The sequence below is a fragment of the Eurosta solidaginis genome, chromosome 3, assembly GCF_040869045.1.
Source record: "Eurosta solidaginis isolate ZX-2024a chromosome 3, ASM4086904v1, whole genome shotgun sequence".
Taxonomy (NCBI): Eukaryota; Metazoa; Arthropoda; class Insecta; order Diptera; family Tephritidae; genus Eurosta; species Eurosta solidaginis.
The window spans coordinates 98,999,918-99,016,427 of NC_090321.1; positions in this window are offsets into that span (position 1 = coordinate 98,999,918).

Sequence of the window (16,510 nt, forward strand, 5' to 3'; positions counted from 1 at the left end):
AAACCTTCTATGATATATTAGAATAAATATCGCCAAATTTAACGTTTTTATATTGGAAATTAAGGGAGAAATGGCTAAAAATCTTTCTATCTGAACGATCGGTTGTATGGGATTTATTTACATATAGCTCGGATCGAAATGATTTTTTCATGAAATCTTCTATGATATATTAGAATAAATATCACCAAGTTTAACGTTTTTATATTGGAAATTAAGGGGGAAATTGCCAAAAATCTTTTTATCTGAACGATCAGTTGTATGGGATATATACTATATATAGCTCCGATCAAAGTGATTTTTTCAGAAAATCTTCTATGATACATGAAAATATATATGACGAGTTTCAACTCAGTTCGTCGCCCTGTTCAATTGGGTATACTTAATGGTGAGTCTGTCTTCTATATTTCTCAACGTTACAAACATCGGACCAAAGTTAATATACCATTTCATGTTCATGAAAGGTATAAAAAAATTATGATAACAGTAATTATGGAAATTTTAATAATCAAAATAAGAGAAACAATTTTTATCAAAATTTAAATGATAATAATGGAAAAGGTTGATATCAGCAAAATTATAACACACGGAATTTTAGGAGCTTACATCGAAAACCAAGTAGAAATTTTGTAAATGTTAAGGGTCAAGAACCGATGGAAGTTGTCGTTATAAATATAAATGAAACTTTTCATGTGCAGCCTCGGAATCAACATTAACAGTAATAATATGTACCATAAATAACATTAAGACAAAATGCTTGATTGATAGCGGGGCTGCAACCTCGCTTGGCAATTATACATTTTTTTAAAATATGGGAATTCGCAAAAAATTAGTAAAACCAATTTTATTGAATACGTTAGTCAGGGAAAACATTATTACAGATGAGGGTATAGTAAATGTGCCAACAGAATTTAATGATAAAAATAATACTATGTCTATAAAATTAATAAAATTTTGGAATACAAATTTTGACTGTATTATTGGTATAAATATTTAGGATCAATTGGAGCGATTATAGATTTTCAAAATAATAAATTGACAGTAAATAATAATGGCATTAAATTCTTCGATAATGGTTTTAATATTAAATATGAAGAGGTTATTTATTTGGAAAAATTTGGAATTTCGGAACTTAAAGATTTAATTCCAAAAGATTTAAATAAAGAAGAAAGTACATTGCTGAATTTTTTTTTTTGTTTAAAAATAAAAATCTATTTTATATAGATGGTCAGAATTTGACGGCCACTAATTGTGTTAAACACAAAATCATAACAACATCATCTAAGCCAATATATTGTAAAAATTATAGGCATCCTAAAATTTTTGGAAAAGGAAATTGAGTCGCAAATAGATGACATGTTAAAACAAATTATTATTCGAAATAGTAAGTCGCCATATAATTCACCCTTGTGGATAGTTAAAAAAAATCCGATAACTCTAAGGAACAAAAATGGGGATTAGTTATTGACTTTAGGAAACTCAATGAAATAACAGTGGATGATAAATTTCCAATTCCGAATATTGAGTCATTATTTGATAAGTTGGGTAAAGCTCAGTATTTTTCTTCACTTGATCTAGCAAAAGGCTTTCATAAGATATTGATGGACGAAAGAGACATAGAAAAGGCGGCATTCTCGACGTCGAGGGGATATTTTGAGCTCGTCAGAATGCCTTTCGGTCTCAAAAATGTGCCAGTGAATAGGGGACACCCCCCTCCCCCCAAAAGGTCGAAAAATTTTATTTTTCAAATACTTTACAGAACAAAAATGAAATATCCAAAGAAAAAAATATTCAAACGTTCAATACTTAAAGTATTTGAAAAATAAAACTTTGTATGGAAAATCTTCAAGTCCAAGGTGTGGAAATGAAAATATCTAGCATCAATACTGCGGGCCATTTTTTTCTCAACGGAATATCATAGAGTAAAATTGTGCGTATGTACTTTTCCTTGCGAGCAAAAACGTGCTTCAGAACAATTTTTTTTGCACGGTTTTTGCAACAATTTTAAAAATAGAAATTTATTTCACAGAAATAGAAAATGTGCTCTTAAAGAGTTTTTAATTACAAGCAAATTGGTGTGTGAATTGTCGGTAAAAGTCTAGTTGAAGGGTCGACTGCCAATACGCTACCAAAAAGACGCGTATTCACCTCGACAACAATAATCCGAAGGCGGAAAAAAATGTATCTCTGCAGTGTAAGTTGGCTATTTTCATGTGGTTGTTGTAATGTTGTTGTAACCACAAAAAAATTCTAAACATAAGTGTTTTGCGCGGATATAGTTCTGGTCTCCAAACCGGTGTTAGACCCACCCAGCGTAATTTTTTATAAGCGCGGCCGAAGGCCGCCAATGCAGAAAGGTGTTCTGCGCAAAAATACTTTGGATATCACCCCCGGTTTCGGAGGGACCCGCGGGTCATTTTTTGGTTTTTGTTTAATATCTTTTGAACGAGTTAAAATTTTTCTTTTCCGCCTTCTGATTATTAATACTTTTGGTAGCGTATTAGCAATCGACCCCTCAACTAGACTTTTACCGAATTGTCAAAATCGGTGGAGCCTATCGGCTGCTATTCAACTTTAAAAGACTAAGTACAAAGACAATTCAAATAGCGATAATTAAACATAACATTTATTTACATTGTTATTATTAAGTACATTGTTTTATTAAAATTATATAAGAATGAAATGTACACACCCAGTGATAATAAAAGTACCAAATAAAAAATACAAAAAGTATTCAGGGCTGCAGAGAGCCGAACCGGGCCCTGGGACAGTTCGCGTTTACGGGCCCCCCTAAAAAATAAACTCAATCCATTAAAAAAAATAACATAACATACATAATTTTTTCAATTCACATTGTCAGTTTTATCTATATCTATAAAAAGAAGTGTACATTTTGATTGTCACTCCATAACTCGAGAACGGATTGAAAGATTGCCATGAAATTTTTAGGAAAGATACGGGAAGGAGAGATGATGGTTAGTTGATTTTGAAATCCCAAATCGGTTTAGCCATATGTATATAAAAATGAATTTTGTATTTATGTCATCGATGAACTCAAAAACTACTGGACCGATTATTATGAAAATTGGTATACCGCTGGGTGTCTTGGGTCTTGAGATATAGACCAAAAGGTGGACCCGGATACCCCGAGACAATGTTTATACAATATGGATATCAAATGAAAACTGTTGATGAGTGCTTTACTACAGGGTGGTTTTCATACCTATTGGTGACTAGGGTCTCGAGATATAAGCCAAAACATGGACCCGGATACCTCTAGAATGTGTATATTTTGGATATCAGATGAAAGCTGTTGCTGAGAGCTTTTAAGTAATTTTCATTGTGATATTCGATTTAGTTGCATCAACCTGGCAAAACTGATAAATATGCATGCGAAGCCGAAATAAAGACATGAATTCGATTTGCCTGAAATTTGGTATATAAATTTGCCTATATTAGTATTTACCTTGCTTTTTTCCGAGAAGTAGACCAGAGATGGACTGGGACTGGGATTAGGGCTGGGACTGAGACTGAGACTCGTAGTGGGTCTGGGACTGAGACTCTGAATGGGACTGGAACAAAATACATACCACCCTCTGGGACTGGCAATAAGATATGAAGAAGAATGAGAAAAACTTGAGAGAAGAGAAAAGGGAGAAGGAGACTGAGAAAGAGATAGAATGAGACGAAGATGGAGATAGATGAAGCGAAAAATACGGAGGGATGAGTGAATACAAAGATTAGGAAAAAGTGTAGAGGAGCGAGGGCAGAGTTATACGGAAAAAGCTCATTAAAATTTGGTATATGCAGATATACCAAATTTAGGGCGGAACAACGTCTGCCGGGTCTGCTAGTTTCATATAAAATAAGATTTACATAAATGAAATGTTAGATTTCATTGTTTGATTTGCTTATATTAACTTTTTCTAAATACGCACATTTTAAGAGCTTGAAGCAGCCAAGGAAAACCTTCCGTGCTTTTTGCTCTGCGAATATGGAAACTACCGATTCAAAACTAATGCTGCGAGCAAGGCTGGTCTCCAACGCCAATGTTCCAAGGCTTGTCAAGCAATTTTGGCTCATAGTAGAACGTAAAAAAATTTTCACGCGAGAGAAAAATAGTCTAAAATAACGCTCCCCTTCAGCCACACTGACTGGAAGTGTGCAAAATATTCTTAATGCTATGCAGATGTTCGGAGATAATACTTCCATCTTCAAGTCATGAAATTTTTTCAGAAGTTGAAATGGTGGCAGCGAATCACATCCCAAATTTGCTAAGTGGATGGCTTTGAGATGAATGAGTTCGTCTATTAGATCCGTAGAAATACCATAAATCGTGCAGAATAACGCTGCCTTTTCTCTGAGCTCTTCTCTCGCCAGAACCTGATACTTCCACAAACAACTAAATTTAATCGCAATGTCATTTACGGCTTCGAAACGTCTTGTCATGTTACCAATCAAGCAGTACAAAAGAACGAAAAAAACGTGCTGTTTGAATTGAGTTTCGGAATGACACTCAGGTGATTCGCCAGGTAATTCATCGAACTGGCGCTTTCTTATCTTCCTTCTTTCTCCGCGAAGGTATTCACAACTCCTATACTCCCTGCCAGAACCTTACATTCTTGAAGTATGATCGACTATTGATGCCTGAATTTCTTCAACTCATCAATCAGGCTACGTATATTTTCTGTTTCCACATCCAGTGTGGCATTTCTAGCTTGCAGTACCAGATTCCGGTGGCCACCGTGGTGTAATGGTAGCGTGCTCCGCCTGCCACACTGTCAAGAGGAGCACGACGAAAATTGGAAGAGAACCTCGGCCTTAGATCTCTTCGGAAGTTATCGCGCTTTACTTTTTTTAATAGTACCAGATTTCGATGGTTGATTACCGTCAACACTTTGAGCCAAATGGAGGCTAAGAGGATACACTCAAATTTCCCCATATATGCTTCAATACCTTTCAAATCCGTTACTGCTTCTGAACTCAGATTCAAAAGCTTGATTTCATCAATAGCTTTCAATATTTGGGGAATGTGAGTTGCGAAAGGTTTCACATTATCCACACGAGCAGACAATCGTGTTTGTGACATGCTGTGTAAGGAGGAATTAGTTCTTTCCTTGAGAATTTCCCATTTCTGAGGGATTGCGCTAAAGATATTATACAATTTTTGCATAATACCGAAAAATGTGATGAATTCTGCACAACATTCAGCAGCTTACACTCCACATAAATTTAAACCGTGACAAGCACAAGGTGCAAATATTGCCAGGGAAGTTATCTCTCAGGATATGACTCTGCGCTCTTTTGTAATGACCGCTCATATTACTACCATTATCATACCCTTGCCCTCGGTAGTCATCCAGGGGAATAGTGTGATTTTTTGGAGTGCTGCGAATCAGCTCAGCGATAGCTTCTCCTGTTTTTGCATTACAATCGACAAACTCTAAGACGCGTACTTGTATTTTCCGGTTGTCTAATAAAACATAACGCAATATAAAAACAGTCTGCTCTATATGCGTCGAATCAGGGTGTAACTGGTCCATTATCGTATTAACAAACGCAACCCTGCGTATTGCTGAATATTTGCCTTATTTCTTGTATTTCGTATTGCTGAATATTTATCATATTTCTTTATGTTCTTCTATTTCATTCATCAATTTATTCGTTGTTAATTTTTCTTTGTAACTTATATAAGTTAAGTACTGGACGCCAACAAAGTGTAACACCCTCAAGACTTATAAATTATATGTTCATTTTAAACTAGCAAAACATATATTTTTTACTTGCCAGTAGCATCAATGACACAGGCGTTGCATCCACTATTACTGTGTAATATTTGACGGACTTTCTCTCGCCTTCTATCTTTCTAATTTCTTGACTTGCACAGATTTCTATGAACTTATTTTGTATTCCATCAGACAAATAATGTGCTTGGAGACGATTCTTTTTCGTCTGAGATTCCCTCACCTTCTCCAAATGTTCATGCAATAGGGGGTCATAATTGCTGATCAGTTCCAAAATACCAAGAAAGTTTCTTTTTTTTTGGGTTTTCGATCAATGAATTATCCCCTCTAAATGCCAATCCTTTTTCTCCAAGAAATAAAACAACATCAGGAATTCTGCGAAGTATCTCTCTCCAGCAAGCTGCTTTATTTTTAAAGGTTTCCGCTAAGAGAAAATCCACTGAACTTGCATTTCGAATTCTCATTTCATATTGGGGCCAATCTATATAGCAAGTTTAATGATTTTGACTATTCTCATGTTCAGGAATTTTGTCGTGTAACTTCTTCCAACCTTTTTCTTTAGAATAACCTGAAGATTTTGTCAAAGCTGATCGTATATTTTCGGAAATTTTGCTGAAAACCGGCATGGAAATCAAAAAAGCGCTTCTTTTGTTGCGCTCCAAATGAGCCAATCACGCTTTACTTTTTCTCCGTTTTTTTAGAGTAGTATGGAGTATGACTTGAAGGAAATGGCGACCACTTAGGTTGTTGGGAAGTCGATAAAAAATGTGATTTTAAGTTAGTTGAAGCATTTTTGACAGATAGCGCTTACAAAATTGTAACCAAAAACCTTCCGGGCCCCAGGGAAATTGCATTTTTCTTGAGCATGAAAATAGCAGTAGGCACAAAATTTTGGCATTTCACGATGTTTTGGCAATTTATACATGAATACTGCTTTTATGAAAATGAGCAAAAAAATGAAACTTTTTGATAACATAATCGGGAATCTGCCTTTACTTTGTTACCCTAATTTTAATAAAAAAAATCGTTTTGACTACTGATGCTAGTAACTTAGCTATCGGGGCAGTGTTAAGCGAAGCAGGGAAACCAGTGAGTTATGCTAGTAGGACATTAAATGGGCATGAAAAGAATTACTCGACCATAGAAAAAGAATTGCTAGCTATAATTTGGTCCGTAAAGTACTATCGCTGCTCCCTTTATGGTCGCAAATTTCTTATACAGACAGATCATCGGCCTTTAAAGTGGTTATTTTCTCTAAAAGACCCCAACTCGCGCATTATTGAGTATATTAAGGGGAAAGGAAATGCAGTAGCGGATTTTTTAAGTCGAGTTTCAATAAATCAAAGTTCTTTGAGTAGTATTCATTGTTTTCAAGAAGTCTTAAGTAATAATTTTATTATAACAGATTCGATTATTAACAAATATCGAACTCAGATTAGAATAATCAAAAAAAAAAAAAAAACAACGGGAAAAAGAACTACTTTTTAACAAATACAAAATAGTTTATATTCCGAAGAAGATTTAATAAATGATCGTTATTTAAATGATTTATTTAGAAGAGAATTAAGAAAAGGGAAAATTGGAATATATTCCGAAATTGAAGAAGATAAATATAAAATAATAAAATTAAAATTAATTGAACTTTCCTCTGATGACAATAGTTTTAAATTTATTAAGTATTTAAAATTGGCTGAGGACATTGAATCTGAAGAGCAGTTATTAGATTTTATCAATGATAATCATTTAAAGGTAATCATAGACGGATTCAAGAAAATTATGAAGAGTTAAAAGATTTATATTTTAATCCAAAATTGTTTAAATATATAAGTAGATATTGCAATAGTTGCAGAATTTATAAAGAAAATAAATATGATAAGAGACCGATAAAAAAAAAAAATTTAAAAATACTTTTGCACCTGATAAACCAAATTCTGGGGTACATTTAGATATTTTTCAAATTCAGAAAACTTGTTTTTTAACAACGATTGATAAGTTTACAAAGTTAGGCACGGCACATAGACTTAGTGATAAAAATATGATTACTGTCAAAACCAAAATTGAAGGGAGAATTGCATTTTTAGGGAAACCAGAAAAATTAATAATGGCCAACGAGTTCAATAATGCATTGAAAAATTTTTTTGTCAAGAAAATGATATTGCAGCACATTATACTACAGCGAATTCTCACACTGGGAATTCAGATATAGAAAGGATGCATTCAACACTTCTTGAGCATATTCGTTTATTAAAAAACAGTAGTAATATTAATAACGCAGAAGAATTGATACGTAAATCGACAAATTTTTACAATAACACGATTCACAGTACAACTAAAATAAAACCAATTGACTTTATAAATAAAACAAACAAACATACATTTGAAGAAGTTAAGATGAGAATTGAAGAATGTAAGAGAAAGACAATTGAAAGAATAAATATGAAGAGAGAAAATATGAATTTGGATTTGAAAAATACAAACTTGTATATTAAAAATCCTTACGTAAATAGACAGAAAACTGCTAAAAGGTATAACAAATATAATTATAATGCTAAAAAGTAGATAAGCTCAATTCAAATTGGAAATAATTTGATAAATGGAGGAAACTATGTGCTATTTTATTATTTTGATTAAATTTCTAGCATATCTATTTATAAATATTGATTTAATATAAAATGTTACATTAATTAATTTTTGTTCTTTACATGATAAATAATTATCAATTTTTGTATTCGATGGGACTCGAATTTTTAGGGAAGGGCGAGTTATATTATACTTAGTTATAAATAATACTATAATATTTTGTTATATATTTGAAATTTGTTAAACTTGTTAAATAATATTTGAAAATGTTATAAAATGAATATTCAAGATTGTCATATTTTTCAGTTCTGAAAATTTTTTAATAAAGAAATGTTCCACATTGTTGAAATCCACAATTTAAATAAAATAAAATCTTTGCAAGAGTTTGAAAAAAAAAATAGTAATGGTCGCTTGGGCTGCAATATGTCTTTTTGCGTGTACCTATCCCCTTTTGAAATAAAATGTCTCGCATGCGAGAAATTGACTTAAGAACTTTATTGCCGCTCAAGGGCATTTAATTGATTACCTCTAGTAAAAAACTACAAATTGTCACCTATTGGCTGAAACGTGAACAATAATCGCTTGGATTTTTCCAAGGTAAATCTGTCCGAAACTTGCAAATGCTGAAATGCGATAGTTAAAAAATTCTCGTAGGCTAGGAAAAGTGCAAAAAGTAGCAAAATCAAATCATTCATGTCATTCTGTCTTAGTTTTATTACAATGGTTGAAAAGACGCATTTAAGTGACATTAAACATTTTTTCAAATGAAGTTAGGAAAGTTTCAAAAACAGAAGCCAAAAGATAGGAAGTCCGAGGGTATAAGAGAGCCTGAACGGCTACAGTTAGCCTCTCCTTCCTGTTTTTCATCGTACCACACGGACACCTCCACTAAAGATATTCAGGCAGTTCGCGCGAATTACATGGGTTTTGTTTACTCTTAAGGAGGTAAGAAATTTTTATTTAAATCTCCTTAGATAGGAAATAATTATAGGGTCTTTTTTTCAATAGGCGTGCCTATATGGTAGAGGCAGAAATTCCTACCCACACTCATCGCCTCCTGACCAGTTGGAAGTCATTTTCCCATTGCACATAGGTGAGAGTGTGGAAGCTTTTTGGTTACGAACCATTTGTACCCATTGGAGCTGAGGAGCATCCAGTGTGAGCATCCACTAATTCCAAAGCGGCAAACGAAGATTAAGAATCTAGAAGGATCCCGGGGCTTGTTTTTATCACCCCGCCTCATCCAAGCACCATCAGGCGCACATGAAATAGGCAGCATTTTCGTCGCTGTTTTTCATCCACCACCTACTTGCAGAACTAATTAGCGCACAGTGTGACAAAAATTAAAATTGTCATAGTGAAAAAAAAGTCACAAAAAAAAAGCAACAAAAAAAAAACAGGGATAAGCACAAAAATAATAAGTTTATCGCAGTGAATTAAATGGAAAAAGCTAGGAAAAGTAGTAAAAATTAGTGTTAAACAGAAGATGTTGTAGAAAAAAAGAGATAAAGTTAGTTACGAAGGCCTAATATAAGGTTAAACGAAATTTAAAGTAGATAAAAGTAACTAAAAGGAAGATAGAAAGAAAGGAAAATTAAAAGTAAGAAGAGTAAATGTGTTATATCGTAACAAAAAAAAAAAAAAAGAAAACTAATAATTAATTGCAAGTTACTTAAAAACGATAGGTGAACATATTTGGGTGCATATGTGTGGTCGGCATACCTAACCCCGTCTTTCCCCACAAAACGAAAAAAGGGGAAAAGTATAAAAAAAATAAAAATAAAATTATTTAAAGAACAAAATTTTTGTTAATAAAAATATTCAAACTAGTAAGCGATCGCACTCCCTCCCTTACAGTGTAAGTCACAGCATAGCCCAAAAACAAAACCAAAGCAAGAAATTTGTCAAACAGATATTCCAACTGCATCAACACCGCTGAAAAGCCTTTCATCGCTGGATTACATTACCCACATACATACCTACCACCATAAAATATGTAAGTAATATTGTACCAATATCTTTGTTAGTGTTTGAATTTTTTTTGCTTTGATTTGCAACCAAGACAAATCGGCATATTAGTGGGCATCATTACCTACCTACTGTACAAACGTATGTACATACATCGGTACACCTGTTGTGCGTACTTATGTATGTAAATTCGTAAAAATCGTTTTGTAGCTAAAAAGGGTATACATAACTATGTATGTAAAGCCGAGATGGGCACATTAAGTTAAAAAAATGTACGCTCAATAGCTTACATTTTTATTCTTTAAGATTTAATTATTTACCATAATTATTTAGTTGGTTTGCGTGAATACAAACAAAACAACCTACTTTATTATGCAAAATGTATAAAAATTCCTAAAAAACAAAAAAAAAAAAGAGACAATCATAATCATCAGGTGCAAAAGTACAGTCTATCCTTCTCGAAGCAACTTAGTTTTGATCGTAGTATTTGTCGTTACAATTCGTAAATTTTGCTACCAAACTGAAATAAAGAAAAAAAAAACAATTTTTTTTAATGTAAAATCAACCAAATAATCGTGGAATGCCCCTCCAATGCAAATATACATACATTTCTACATAGTTATGAACGGCATATAATATTTTTTGTACAAGTTTAAGAAAATAAGAAAACAAAAATTTCATATAAATACCTAAATCAAAGAGGGCAACAAAAACTCTTTGCAGAGTGTAGCTTATTGTTGGCTTATGGGGCCCTGGTATATGCAGTCATTTCACCCTGGAAAATATTTGTAATTTTGCCATATGATTATTGATTACCTTTTGCCCATATGATTTTCCGTCCGTAAGTTTTTTTATATCCTTTGTTTTGTTTTTTTTAAACCGGGTCAATTTAAATATACCTCGTAACAATATATAATATTGATAAATTGTTATAGAGTACGTTTTTGTAAACCCGTTTGTCATGGAACTCCCCTTCCTATTAGTCTACCTACCTACATACACACTTATGCACATAAATATGAATTTTTCCCAGATGTAAGTTAAAGAAAAACAAACAAACATTTACCCAAAAATATAAGGAAATAACGTCAGCTAGTAATTTTTATGACGCCGGCGTATTGTCAGTAAACTACCTATCGTCAATAATGCTTTTGTCAATTTATCTGCTATGCTGTAATGATATGAATTTATTTGGATATTGAATGTTCTAACGTACATGTTACGTCATTAATTTTTTAATAGCTTTTGAAAACCATGTTAATTTATTTACATTAATTTATTACGCTAGAGAATGGAAACGTTTTCTATTCAATTGTGGTTTCGGTCCAAAATTTTGAATACGCATTGAAGTTATAAACCATAAGAAAAAAAAATAAAATTTATTTTAATTGTTAGAAATAACACTTGTTATGGAATGCCCCCGGCTGATCTTAGTCCATGCACATACACATTTGCGCACTTACCTATAAACATATCCTAGTTGTAGTTGAAAAAAACAGAAGGGAAAAATAAAAACAAACAAGCAATGTTACATAAATATGAACCCTAAATATAAGTAAAAGTTCTAAGCTAGTGTTTTTTTTTATGATAGCCTGGTATGACTAGCTACATGAAAGATAAGTAAATTATAACCAGATTTCTACTTGCCATTTAGTATAACAACTTTATACATAAGCCGCTAATAAGCGTGTAACGTTAGGATTGTCCTAAATATTTTGTATATTTTAGTAACGAATATTAAGAACTAGGGTTAATCCTAAGCATCGTTCCAAATAAGAATAAGGATTGAATTTTTGATTGTAATTTGGCAATTAATTATTATGTTTAATAAACGTTGAATTGTTGTCGATTTGAAAATATGAATCTGTAAGTTTTTTTTATGTTCCTGGAGGCAAATATGTTGATGACATAAAAGGTAGTATACGTTTTTTTCGGGATCTTCGAATTATATTCGCTTCGAAGATCATGGTAGGGTAGGGTAAAGACAGCGAGTGTCGACTATCATCTTAGACCTCGCCCCAATAGTCACTTCAACAGATGCCCGCTTTCACCCCTTTAGTATTTAAAGTTCGTTGTTTGGTTCTTTCGAGGTGGTTAGCTACCGATCTCGTTGTTTTGTTTCGTTTAGTACATATGTATCTAGTTTTTGAGTTAAGGGAGGGTAGCTCCTGTATTTAGATTCTGGTTTGGAGTCCTAAAATTAAACTTTATGTAATGTCGGTTCAGACATGGCAAAAACCCACCCCATCCCGAAAGAGCTACGGTCAAGAGGACTCCCACGTCGTGACCTCTAAACTGCATGTGTGGTTACCAGAATTCCATCCAATGGTAACGTACCTCTTCATATGTGTATGCGTAAATGTATGGGGAATCACACACACATACAAACATTATATACCCCTTCTCTTCGGGGTAGGTTAAAAACTGCAGGTTTCCCATAACATTTCGCTTAAAACTGCCACGGGATATCTTCTTTTATCACCAGAACACCATTTACACAGCAAGGCGAGAATACCCCCCATAAAAGTGAGAAACGAAATGATGAACAAACCTGGCCATCCCAATAGAGATCTGATTGAAGACACCCCCCTCCGCAAGAACTACGAAGAAATCCGGCATCAAGGAATTCAGCAGTTTGAACGAAAATAGCATAAAAACGCCTTTACAGACATCCACAGAGAGTCGGCCAAGTACCATGCCAATAAATGCCCGTTGAACCCCATTCTCAATAGAAAATACCCAAAACTGGCAGTTGAGGGAAACAATCTCCCCAGGGAGACTCACGTCACTCTGGCTCAACTTTGATCTGGAAAATGTAATAGGGCTAACTCTTATTTATACAGAATCAACCCCGACATATACAATGTGTGTCCCGCGTGCGGGGACATGATACCAGCCATCTTTCAGATTTCACTCTGTTAAACCGCGAATTTCCTTGAAATTCCGTTAGAGGGAGTTGTACGGGGCGAAGCACTGCTACAACAAAATCGACAGCGAAGAGCAATAGAAGGTATCAAATTGGCGATAGGCAATTCACCATATTACCTGCCTGATTATCATCAATAAAACATAAATTTTATCTGAAATTTCGCTATAAAATTATTGAAATAGTCTCAAATTAGTTAAATTGGGATTATTATATCAATTTAAAAGTGTTTCTGTCCTTAAAATTATCAAATTTCAGGTAAAATTGCTAAAGTGGTGAAATAGCTTCCCGGGATTGAATGGTTTACTGTATTGTGTACAAAGCAAGTGCGATATCTTATTCATCAACTGCCTGAGAGTGTGTTCAAGTTGGCAACAACTTTTTATCGTTTTGGCAGCGTTTTGAAAGGATGTTCAATATGGCAGCACATACGGTCGGCTATCTCCAGCGGTTGATAGAATAAGTTAGTGTTGATCGTTTCTATTTGTTAATTGGACGTCTATGACTAAGATACATATCACACTTGTCTTATACACAATGGTTTACTGTTTTACACTATTCGTTCTGTCTCGGCTGTGGATGTGAACCCATCTTTTTTAAATCTATAGGCGAAATCGCTGGTGGAAAAATTACGCTTTGACGACAAAGAACCTACGAATATGGCTGACACGTTTCTGAAGCTAATTGCTAGTAAGTTCTATGAATTTCTAGTAAGTTCTATGGGTTTTGCACTCACTCATTGTGCTGATGTACGTAAATGTATAGATACTTTTCTAACTCGTGGATAAATAACTGTATTACAAGTACATAAGCACGTTGTTTTATTAAAAACAAACCAATTACTCCCATCATATCCGTACCTTATGAAAACATCGGTGCGTATACGTAACTTTTTTGTAATCAATTCGTTTAATTAAAAGTGTTACATACATACTTACATACATACAACCATTCCACTACGGGTGTTAAAAACAAATCATTGCGACATATTTATTTACTTACAGTGATTGAAATTGATTAGCCATTTGGGGATACCCCGTTATCATAGTACATACATTATGGTGGGTCGGTATGTATGGACGGAAGTTAACCGATATCGCGCCATCGATTTTTCGATAGGATTTGGGCTCAGGAAAAAAAATAATTTTCGAGCCTGAGAAATTTCATTTTTGACTTTTTTTCGACTTTGATTTTTAATGTTTTTTTCATGACCTACTAAAAAAATTTTCATATGTATACCTTTTTCAAAAAACTGTTATCGACATCGTTTTTAGCGGACATTTTTGGGTCGGATATGAAAATTCTACAATCAAATTAACATTTTTTAGTTAGTCATGAAAAAACCCTTAAAAATCTAAGTCCAAAAAAGTAAAACAAAAAAACAAAAAGAAAATTTCGGAGGCTCGAAAATTATTTTTTTGGGTATGCGTAGTGGAACTTTTTTTCCTGAGCCCAAATCCTAAAAACCCGAAAAATCGATGGTGCGATATCGGTTAATAAATAGACCCAGTCTAACATACATACATATGTAACATCGTTACTACTATGCAATCAAGTGATACATACTTGCGATACATTCATCATTCAACAGTCTATTAATTGTTTGGTAAAAAATTTAAAGAACTCTACATCAGGACTGACAAGGCGACAGCTGTTTCGCTTATACCTTGTAAATCTCTACAAAACCTTTTCCCCTTGGATTAGGATTTCAACCCGCACTCCTGCGATGATCGGAGTGTCTTTATCATTAATACAACAACAAAAGCGTTTCATAACCTTTATAACATTAACGAAGTGTTTTCGTTTCGTCCACGAAATGAAAAAGCTTTCTTTGATTTTTAACAAAGCGAGATTATATCTATTAATTTGTTGACAGCGTTGCCAGTTGCTAAATTTTTTGGTATCCAAAAATTTATCATTCCTAAAAAAATTGTTTCATGTTTTTAAATTAAGATTGATAGTTTTTGAGTCATTTCGTCTGAATTTTAAATCCTTAAGCTAATAATATTTTTAGAGAAAAAATTCAGTACTATTTTGGCTAAACCGAACCGCTAACTCCTGTAGGAATGAAAACGGCGACCTTGTAACTGATGTCCAGAGAGTGCTTAGATTATGGAGGGAACACTTCTCTGCTCTCCTAAATGGAGGCAGCAATTCACCGCGCAGAGATGAAGAACCCGATCCCGCAATCGATGATGATGGAATATATGTCCCCCCGCCCGATTATGACGAAGTTAGAATAGCAATAACCAGATTGAAAAACAACAAGGCCGTGGGCGCTGATGGATTGCCTGCGGAGCTATTCAAGTTCGGCGGCGAGGAGTTGGTAAGGCGCATGCAGCAGCTTCTTAGCAAAATATGGGCGGACGAAAGCATGCCCGACGGTTGGAATCTAAGTGTTCTTTGCCCAGTCCACAAGAAGGGGGATACTGCAAAATGCACCAACTATCGTGGAATCAGCCTTCTTAATATCGCATATAAGGTCCTTTCAAGTGTATTGTGCGAAAGATTGAAGCCCACCGTGAACCGGCTGATTGGACCTTATCAGTGCGGCTTCAGACCTGGTAAATCTACCATCGACCAGATTTTCACAATGCGCCAAATCTTGGAAAAAACCCGTGAAAAGAGAATCGACACACATCACCTCTTCGTCGACTTTAAAGCCGCCTTCGACAGCACGAAAAGGAGCTGCCTATATGCCGCTATGTCTGAATTTGGTTTCCCCGCAAAACTTATACGGCTGTGCAAAATGACGTTGAGCAACACCATCAGCTCAGTCAGAATTGGGAAGGACCTCTCCGAGCCGTTCGAAACTAAACGAGGTTTCAGACAGGGTGACCCCCTATCGTGCGATTTCTTTAATTTGATGCTGGAGAAAATTATACTAGCTGCAGAACTTAACCGCACTGGAACAATATACTATAAAAGCGTGCAATTACTGGCATATGCTGATGACATTGATATTATCGGCCTAAACACCCGCGCTGTTAGTTCTGCTTACTCCAAGCTGGAAAAAGAAGCGGTAAAGATGGGTTTGATGGTGAATGAGGACAAAACGAAGTACCTGCTGTCATCGAGCAAAGAGACAGCGCATATGCGCCTTGGCAACCACGCTACTGTTGGCAGCCATAATTTCGAAATAGTAAAAGACTTCGTTTATTTGGGAACCAGCATCAACATTAGCAACAACATCAGCACTGAAATCCAGCGAAGAATCAATCTTGCCAATAAATGCTACTTTGGACTAGGTAGGCAATTGAAAAGTAAAGTCCTCTCTCGGCGAACGAAAATCATA